Here is a 10,203-nt window from a genome sequence, read left to right on the forward strand (position 1 = left end):
GTTTGTTGATCATTTCAGAAAATTATCAGCTGGAAAACAGCTAATTCTAATATATTCGATAGATTTTCTCCAAATGATCCAGTACTTCCTCTTTCGACCTTTTTTTGCCATATATAAGTCAGTTACAACATAGTCAAATGTTATTTCCACAAGCATATATGTCTATCAACGACATAATTAGATATCAAACTATGTTTTTGATTCTCGGAGCTTGGGCTTGTGCATAGCATGATCATCAGAATGAGTACCTGTAACTCATTACTCATTACTCATTACTCATTACTCATGCATGTCATTCCAACTTCACACACTAATCAGAGTACACTATGAAAAGTTTATCTATTCGTTCCATAAAATAATATAAATTACTAATTTATTAGGTTTGGGCCCGGGCTTAGCACGGGCCATTTCACACTAGTTTCTATTATATAACAGAGAGAAGATGGCCGACCAATGGCTTCTTTGTAAATCTAGCTTCATTTAGGGGCAAAATAGTAAATGTGTCATCAATGGTTAAAAAGAAACTCTAGAAGGATCCGATTTTGTTTTTTCATCTCTAACCGGTGAAGAAAAGAAAGAAAAACAGACGCACCAGCACGTTTCTCTTCATCATTCATCCAGGTATGTTTTTCTTTCAATTTTTGCTCAAATTTCTTTCTGTTGACTTTGATTTTTCTACTTTTAGGTTTTTGCCTCTACTCTCTTTTGCTTCATTGTTGTTTTTTTAATATTGTCTTTTTGAGTAATTCTCGAGCCTAGCATATATATTCTTTTAGGTTTTTGTTTTGCGTTTATATTTGTGGGAAAGATTTTTCGTTTTTCTCATGAGTAGGAGCACTGAGATTTTAAAGAAGTATTGCGAAATTGTAACAGAAATTACTTTTTTCTTTCACATTATGATTTCAATTTTATTTTATATATAATATTCTATTAGCATGTTAATTTTTTGGTCCGGCACTACAAAAAATATGCTTTTGCGTACTGTTAAAGTTTGTTTATAGGAGTTTGTCTTTACCAAAAACTTAATCTTAATCCAATCAAAAGTTGCAATATATTAGCATAATGAAAAATAGCAGAAAGTAACAGCACTATGAAAACACACCAAACCTAAAAGTACTGACTTAAAGCTAATGTAGAACCAATAATTAAAGTTATGAGTTACTCTTAGAATTGGGGGCTGTGTAAAACTTTCAGGTTGATCCATCCTATACTAAAATAGTTGAATAGAAATTTCCTCTATATACTTTGAGAAACAATCTTGCTAGTTTGGAAATTTTTATATCTAAAATCTAGGAAATAAGGTCATATCTAAAGGACTATGTGCACAAATTAAAGGACTAAAAGCTTGAGAACATGAAAATTTAAGGATTCCATATTGAACTTCTCCAATGGGTCTTTAATCTATATGCTTTTTCATAATGGGATATAAATATTGCTGTAATAAATTTATTAATTTGCCAACAATGAGTATTTCTTCTATAACTACAAAACTTCATTTTCTTTTATATTATATACTTGGTTCTAAAAGCAACAAGAAAGTGTCGGTGTTCCTTTTTATTTATTCCCATATCTTCTTCCCCTTCCCCCCAATTTAGTATTTATCATACTTCGGACCTTTAATTACTAACATTGTTAAGGTTAATTTTTTTTTAAATTTAACAGTGGTTGACTTGAAGAGAATAAGTGCAAGCTAAGATAGTTCATGTGATCCGACGCTTTAACTAAATTATAAATATTTGATCATTTGCATAACAGGATTGGACAACTTGTATCAAAAGGTAAGCGATTATCTCTTCATAAAGTGACTTTTTATAGTCAAGATAAAGTAAAATATTTTTATTGTTAATTCATTATTCATTTCCTATTTGGAATTGAAGACAAAGTATAACGATATTTAATCCTTGAGTGAATAATTTTAAAAAATAATAGAATCTTACTTTCACGTTCTCGCTAAGAAGCTAGAGGGTCTACAATAGCTTGACGAAAAAAGTAAAGTTCTGAACTTTACAAAGTTTTATCAACGGTGTGTATGTACCATGTATATTCAGATCATGTTGACAATAGCAAGTAAACATAAAAATTGTAAAAAAATTCCTTTCAAATACACATCCATATTTTGGTGGATCTTCTGACTATATGTGAAAAATAGTACCAACCTCCTGAATGGACCTCTTTAATAGAAAAAAGCACTTTTGCACAAGTTCATGTATGTGTATATTACAATTGCCTGGTCTTGGACTATGATAAGTATTCATTGCTCATAAACTTTTAGGATATGCACCTTGCTAGAAGATGTATTCTTAGTGATCTATATCGAACTAGCAAATTAAATTATATATGGACTTCGAGAAACTATTAAGGATTTCATGAGCCATGAACCAACTTCAGTGAAAAAGGCTTCCTCTTCTAGCAAAGAAGATTTAGAGCTCTTCCTCCATCACTTCAAATGGTAATGGTTATGAACGATTCAACTCGGTACCTCTTTTTGTTCAATTTCTCAGCATATTGTTCCCTATATATTTATGTTTATCATTATGATAGTAAGGCCTAAATCACTTCAAGTACTTCCATGAAACAACAAGTGTTGCATTGCTTATTATGTGTATTTAGTTTATCTATTTCATTGTCTTTATGTTAGTAGTTACACATGCTTCAGTTGGTTCTAACATGCCTGCAGAAAGAGTTACTTTATAATGTATGCTGGCTTTATTTATTTTTGATTCTTTGTTAGTCTTTCTTATGATAATTGAATTTAAATTAAATGGTTGATGAAAAAGTTACTTACTTTTGCAGGAGGTTTCTGGTGTTTTTATCATACTACAAATCATAGATTTCCTTAAGTTACAACATTCTTACCCTGCTCTACCTGTTCAAGCAAGTAAAGACACTTATTAAGACTAAGTAACAATCAAAGTATATAATTTGGACAAGGATGGATGAAGGAGTTGAATCACTCATTTATCTTGTCTTATCTGTGGTAACTCAGTCATGCAATTATAGTACTCCCTCCGTTTCATATTAAATAAGGTACTTTCCTTTTTACTCTATTCCAAAACAAATGACACATTTCTAAATTTGGAAATAATTCAACTTTAAACTCTTCATTTTACCCTTTTAGCCCTTAATGAGAAGCTTTTATAGCCACACAAATGGCATGGCCCCACGAACCTTTTACCCGTTAAGCTTTTAAGACCACAAGTTTCAAAAGTTGTCTTCTTTTTTCTTAAACTCCGTGCCGAGTCAAACTACCTCAAATAATATGAAACGGAGGGGGTAGTTACTAACAGAAGATGTTTTAGAAATCAAATCATGAACAAGTAGTGCCTTTGGTCTGTTGTTTTGTATGGTTTATCTTCATGAATTTAATTTCGTTGAGGGAGTGAGATATATCGTTCCTGGATGCACAGATTCTAAATATGCTCTGAGTAGTAGGTGGTCTTTAATGCGTAGGATGAAAATGTGCTTTCGTGCTAGTGAAAATATGGTTGTTCAAACTTATAATCCCATTTAGTGTTTAAATTGCAGATACAACTAAAGATTAAATAGATTCTCTAAACTATATCAGAATTTGAAATGTTGGGCCCGTGCTATGTACGGGCAAACATCATCTAGTATATATAGAAGAGGCAAGAATGGTCGACCAAGGGCAGAATTGCCATTTTACTCTGCCATTTTATTTTATTTTCTATACATTCAAGTGCCGTCACAGCTCCAAGAGGGGTTTGCTTTCTACCCAAAACACTGTGATATAATTCGATTCTAGAACACTCATCTGATTTCATAAACTTAATTTTCTCCACCTTCACACTTCAAACTACTACTTCTCTCTCAGTTAATTTCATCTTCTAGCTGGATCTCTTAATTTCTGGTAAGCTTTCCCTTAATTTTTTCTTTAATCTTTTCTCGCTTTTGCTTGTTTGAATCGCTTATTTTCCCTTGATGTTGCTTATTGTGCTTCCTAATGAAATCTTATGTGTAAATTCAAAGGCAACCCAAAGCCACCTACTGCTCTACCATCTTTCTACTCCTTTGATAGAGCTTGAGTGTATGTTGCAGCTTGCGGATGTATCAGAGCCGCCTTTTCTTTCGTTTAATCTCAGGAGATCTCATCCATTGAGATCGAGTCCGATAAATGGTAAGATCATTTATTTGTTAAATATTTTCGCTTGTTGTGACAAAATTTTCAGGTTAGTTTTTTCAACTGCTTTTTCCTATTAATTGGACAAAATAATTTTTAAAATGAAATCTGAGTATATTGTAGAGGGATATAAAGTTTCTAATTATTTTCTTTATTTATCCGTTTATGCTTATTTTTTTCCTTTACAGAACGTGGCGTTTGTTTTTGCAACAACTGCAGATAATACTAAGATGTTGACTAAGAATTTTAATTGAGGCATGGGTTGGAGTTTCATAAGATCATGAGCTCAAATAGTGTTGCTTTTTTCTTACTCTCACAATCATCATGCATGGCTCACTGCATTGCTCTCGGTAATTTTTTTTCTTTCTAATTAATCTTTGTTGATAACTTTGTCATATAATATTAATACAGATGATTCATAGTAGTAAGGAAGAAATAGTTGTTGCTGTTAATGCGTATATAATGTTCAATTAAATTTATTGAGTGATACAACTAACTCAATCTTGTGGCATATCAAATAAATTTAGGTATGTCAATAGAGTTTGTGGACGACATGTATAATCACTGCTGAATTTACGTCAATAATTTAACTAGCAAAGAAAGTAAAAAAGAAAGAAGGTATGATCCATGAACAACCAGTAAATTAAGTGAAGCTATACTAGACAGCTATACAGGAGCCGAGGAAACAAGAATTTGTGGAAGATGAATGTAATAGCCTTCTTATTAAGATTCAAGGCAGTTGGTACTTTATCCATACTATGACATCTTACAGCTGCAAACACGTTTGTGACAAAAGGAATTTAATGAGATTTAGTTGTACGAGTTTGCATATATTTTCTTACAATTGTAGTTATATATGAACAAAGTTGCATGTATGGAGATTTTTAACTGACTTCCATTATCAGTTTCCAAAGTGTAGTTTTTGAATTCTCTATTGATTGATTAATTCTAATTACACTAGAAGTTAATAAAGATGCACTGCCACTTTATATTGTTGAGAACTACTTTAGAAATTGGTCAAAGTGTATTGTAGTTTATTGTTGTTGTGGAAGTAGTAAGAGTAGCTGTTATTCTGGGTTATTGGGTCATCTTAATGTATACGTGACTGGTATTGCTGATTTATGTCTTTTTCCATCTCATGTCTTGCCTTGAGCACGCCAATGTGTTGAAAGATTACTAAGACTTTTTAAATCCTCTTTTTGGTCCATTTAAAGTTTTTACTTCTTATAGGAAAACCAGAAAAATATCTAAAGATTCTTATGCAAGCAACATGCTCTTAAATTCTTTGATTCAATGTTGTTTCTGTTGAGTTTCAATACAAGAACTACATGACCAAAATAAACCTTAAATATTGTGTTGTGGTTGAAGAGCTATTGCTTGTGGTCTTACTGATTGATAATTGAATCTTAATTTAGTTGTCCATTATGTTATCCAGTTATTAAAGTGGTTATATGATATATGTAGGTGGAAGGCTTTGAGTTTTGCAGCTCTCCGAGGGAGTTCAACGTTATTTTTTAATGTCGAAAAACCAAAAATTGATGTCTTGTAGTGGGCTGGAGCACGTATAGAATGAGCGAACTGGAAGGGGACTGTCAAAGAATGGGAAGGTTCAAAAACTTGCTCTGCAACATTGGCTAGAAGTTGGGCATTGTCCGAAATCTTTTTTATATCCTTCATCCTAAGTAGCATTAAGCTTCTATATCTTATGTTACACGGACTCTCCAAATCTGTTGCCGCACCCATGTCGGATCATCCAAAGACTATATTTGGAGGATCCGACATGCACCCTTCGGCTTTTTTGAAAAGTCCGAGCGACATAGTTTATATCTATTCATCCATGTCGCTGCCTACTGAAGTTACTATTTATTGGAGTTATATGGCATTGAATTGTCAGAGATGACATCTTCTTATATTAGTACTTCTTTTTGAAGGTTGTATGTTGGAGATGGGAAAGAAATACATCTTGAAGTGCAATAGATGTACATGAAAACGATAATAAGGTTGTCTTTTAGAAAAATGGGGGAAATTACTAGAAAACATACTAGGAAAACAATCTGTAGAATAAGTTGATGTACCATATTTGTTGGTAACCTGGATTCTAGACTCTCGCTTAAGATACTTTATATCGTTATAGTTGAATTGGCTATCATTGGGTTATATTTGTTAAGTTTCGTTTTACTTCGTATATGTTGCTACCTGTTTTCCAATATGACAATAATTTTGAAGTTATTGTAAAAAAGCTACTTGATTGTTATCCTTTACTCTTTAAATTGCCAGAGATTTAAACTTGATTTTGTTCATATGAGCAGACATCTAAATTACAGCGTTGGGTATATATATATATATATATATATATATACACACACATAAGTTTAAGCAGACATCCTTTTGTTTTTTTCTTCCTTCTCATGCATGGTTATTTGAGGTATTGAAGCTGAAATATAAAAATGGAAAGGTATGAAATTGTTAAAGACATTGGTTCTGGAAATTTTGGTGTTGCTAAACTTGTGAAAGATAAATGGATCATTGGTGAGCTTTTTGCTGTCAAGTATATTGAAAGAGGCAAAAAGGTTTGTTTTCTTCTCTCTATCATCTAATTCTTATGATCAAGTTTTAAAAAAAGGCAGTCTGATGTATTAAGCTCCCTTATGCGCGCGGGTTCCGGGGAAGGGCCGGACCACAAAGATCAATTGTACGCAACCTTACCCTTCATTTCTGTAAGAGCCTCTTTCCACGGCTTCACCCTGTGACCTCGTGGTCATATGGCTGCAGTACCTTTACCAGTTACGCAAGGCTCTCATTCTTCTGATCAAGTTTCTTTGAACAAGCACATATGTGAATATATTCTGAGATGACTTTACCTGGGATTTCGGAGCCGTTTGCATAGTTTTGGTTGGCTTACTTCTGAATTTAGTTAACTTTTCCTTTTTTCTACTGTGGTTGTGAAAACAAAATTGGATTTATTATTTGCACATACCTAGATTTTCTGTTTTAAAGTTCCTTTTACCGTGGCAAGTTCTACTGGATTAGTATTGTTTCAACTCGGTAAAGAAGTTGGTCTACTATTTTTTCCTTTCGGGTACGGCACGGAATTGACCTTGGCGAACAGAAAATTCGAAGGTGTCCAACACTAAAGGACATATAGAACTCTTAAAAGAGTGTACGAAGCAGAACACTTGAATTTTTATTTAGCTGTGCAAAATTAAAGGAACAACTAGTAATTAATTTTTATTTTTACTCAGTCTCCTCTAAGTACTTTCTTGCAAAGCTAGAAACGACTAATCTACTTTGATTTGTGGTGCTTTGTTCATTTGAGTTTTATACATTGTTTTCTGTTGATTAGAGTAGTTAATTAGATGACCATCTTTCTGAATTTGGTGGCTTTTTATATGTTGGTGTCTCAGTTTACGCTTAGAGCTGTCAATATGAGCCGGGCCGGGCTAGCCCATCCCAACCCACGTGGGCTTTAGCAATTGACTGGCTGGATTGGGCTGGGCTAGCCCACCATTTTGATAAGCCTTATAATGGTCAGCCCACCCAGCCCTATGTGGGCCGCGCCCCCCCACGGATCGGCCCATCATTTTTAAAAATATAATTTTATTTTTTTTTCTTTAAGTCTAACCTAAAAAAAGATAATTATTTAAAAGTTAAAAATATCTTGTTGGAAAAAATTCGCAAAACTTAATAGACTTTTTATATTGTTCCAGTATATCACAATAAATACTAAAAAAAGTAAAAGACGAGACTATATTTCATTCAGTAAAGTCAAAACTTAAAACAAACTATTCAAGAGAACGTTCATGATGCTTATGAGATATCCAACACATCATATTCATCAAACATATTTGAATCTGCTTGTGATAAGGTTGTCTTAACATCTTCACTTTCATCTACAATTCGTATGCAATATTAATTAGTTAAATATTAAAAATAATTAAATTTTAAAAGTTAATAATATTTAAATTCACATAAAAAAAAACATTACCAGTTTGAGTTTGGGAAAACTTGTGCAGCCAATTTCGAGTAGTAACAAGTGTTTGGACATTTTCATAATAAATGCAACTTCTGTACTTTGTAAGAACACGCCACCGATGCTAAATGTTTATTCCGATGCAATAATGGTAATAAGAATACTAAGTACATCACGCACCATTGAAAGATCGGGATATTTTATAGAATGGTCCTTCCAATACATGACAACATCCATCTCTTGAAACTTCTCAAGATCAAGTTTTGGTTCAATTCTGACTTTCCATCTCTAAAGGCAGTATAATTTTTATTTTTTTTATATATTTTAAATAAATATCTTATTAGGCCCACGGGCTGGCCGGGCCCGGCCTCAGTCAAGTCTCACGGGCCACGGGCTTACTCAGGTCGGGCTTAAAAACCTCGTTTTTAAACGGGCTCCAAATATTCTAGCCAACCCTGCTAAATCACGGGCTGGACTGGGCTGGCCCAACGGGCCAAGCCCATATCGACGGCTCTATTTACGCTCTTTTTTTCTTCGTATCGTGATATCTTATTCTATTTTTGTGCTGCATGAGTTACTCCAGAGATATTCATTGTGCAGATATTCTGAATTGTTCCTTCATGAGTTTCTCTTGTTATTTGATGGAACAATATATTTACAAGGTCTCACATTGACGTGCAGGATGCCTGGAGTACCGGCACTTGCGAAAAGGCACATTAGTGGATCACCGACAATCAAAAAAGAATTCTCACTCAGTAAATGAAGCTCATGATAAAAGTACCAAACACCGTAAAATAGATAACTCTTTAGCAATGACTCAGAAAGAAGAAAAGTTGTTGCAACGCTGCCTCAAATACCGACAGGCAACAACTAATCGGCTTTTCGCAAATGCAAATCATGTGAATCTTGATGGAACGATATCGCATATACAACATGATGTTAATATTGGAGTAGCTTTTCCAACGTCAGAAACAGGCTAATAAATCAAATCTGTTATTTCTTTTCTTGCTTTTTAGTATATACATACACAATGATTATACATGTGCTATCCCTATGTATCATGACCATTAATTCTTACCATGTAGCTACTGTGCGAGGAAGTTTTTCTTCATTGGGTGCATATGACAAGGAGAAAGATATGCTTCATCATATCCTTTTCATGTTTTTGAAAAAGGTAGGCCCAAAAAAATATGGTGTCTATTTAAATTGTTTTGTATTTGTTTACGTGCAGCCATAAATTAATAGCTATCTTGAACTAGGTTCAACATCGGGTGCCGCAAATAAATTATGTTCTCCAACCTTTGAAACGGCTGCAACTAACAGTTAGTATGACCACCACCCTTCGGTGATAATATTTACAATTTAACGTTTCTTCTATTTCTGTCCCTTAGAATTGTTCGCAATATGCAGGCCGTGTAAAGAATAAGAAAACTACGATTAATATTAGCCAGCTACGGTCTGACTATGTTCCATTAAAGAAAGTTTCGCGTTGTAAATTCTGCTATGCAAAAAAGTTTCAATATGAACCGCTTGGATTTTGCTGTAACAATGGTACAGTGAAATTGACCTCTCACTGAATGCCAAATAGACTGCGAAATTTATATATAGGAAACAATGCAGAAAGCAAGCACTTCCAAAGAATTAGAGGGAATTTCTATCATACGAACATAGAAATTCTAAAGACTGTATGGGTTTTTTTTTTTGGTTGCATTACATAGTTAATAGAATAAGTTTTAGCATCAATACAGGTTTCATGTAGGATGCTCCACTAAGACAAAGCAATATACACTATTAGCAGATATAGAGTAGTTAGGACTTAAGAATGATAATTGGAAGACGTTACTATAACCGAATTTTGGCCTAAACAGTAGTACTGAACAGGTAGATGCAACATATTTCTAAGGAAAATACATTGTCTTCACTATTATAGCTAGTTTTCAAGACCTCATCACATTAAAATCCCAAAACCGATAGCACAAGTCATAAGCCTTTCTAGGAGTAATTTTACATAATGTATACATCATTGTTCCGAAATAAAAGGAAACAATAGAAATAAATTACAATGGAAGGTGACTTCGGAGCCTACGAATGCCCA

The 10,203-nt window shown here is 33.5% G+C and overlaps 1 long non-coding RNA gene across 5 annotated transcripts; it reads left to right on the forward strand.

Moving 5' to 3' along the window:
* On the forward strand, window positions 534-6,323 carry LOC109234165. 5 transcript variants are annotated; one of them, XR_002069152.1, is made up of 6 exons: window positions 534-621; window positions 1,663-1,778; window positions 2,794-3,027; window positions 3,988-4,135; window positions 4,327-4,488; window positions 5,603-6,323. It is a non-coding gene; the product is annotated as an uncharacterized LOC109234165 (long non-coding RNA). The 5 variants fall into 5 exon arrangements; XR_002069155.1 differs by having other exon boundaries at window positions 4,057-4,135; XR_002069154.1 differs by lacking the exon at window positions 2,794-3,027 and having other exon boundaries at window positions 535-621.

Source organism: Nicotiana attenuata, chromosome 11 (genome assembly GCF_001879085.1).
Source record: "Nicotiana attenuata strain UT chromosome 11, NIATTr2, whole genome shotgun sequence".
NCBI classification, from domain to species: Eukaryota; Viridiplantae; Streptophyta; class Magnoliopsida; order Solanales; family Solanaceae; genus Nicotiana; species Nicotiana attenuata.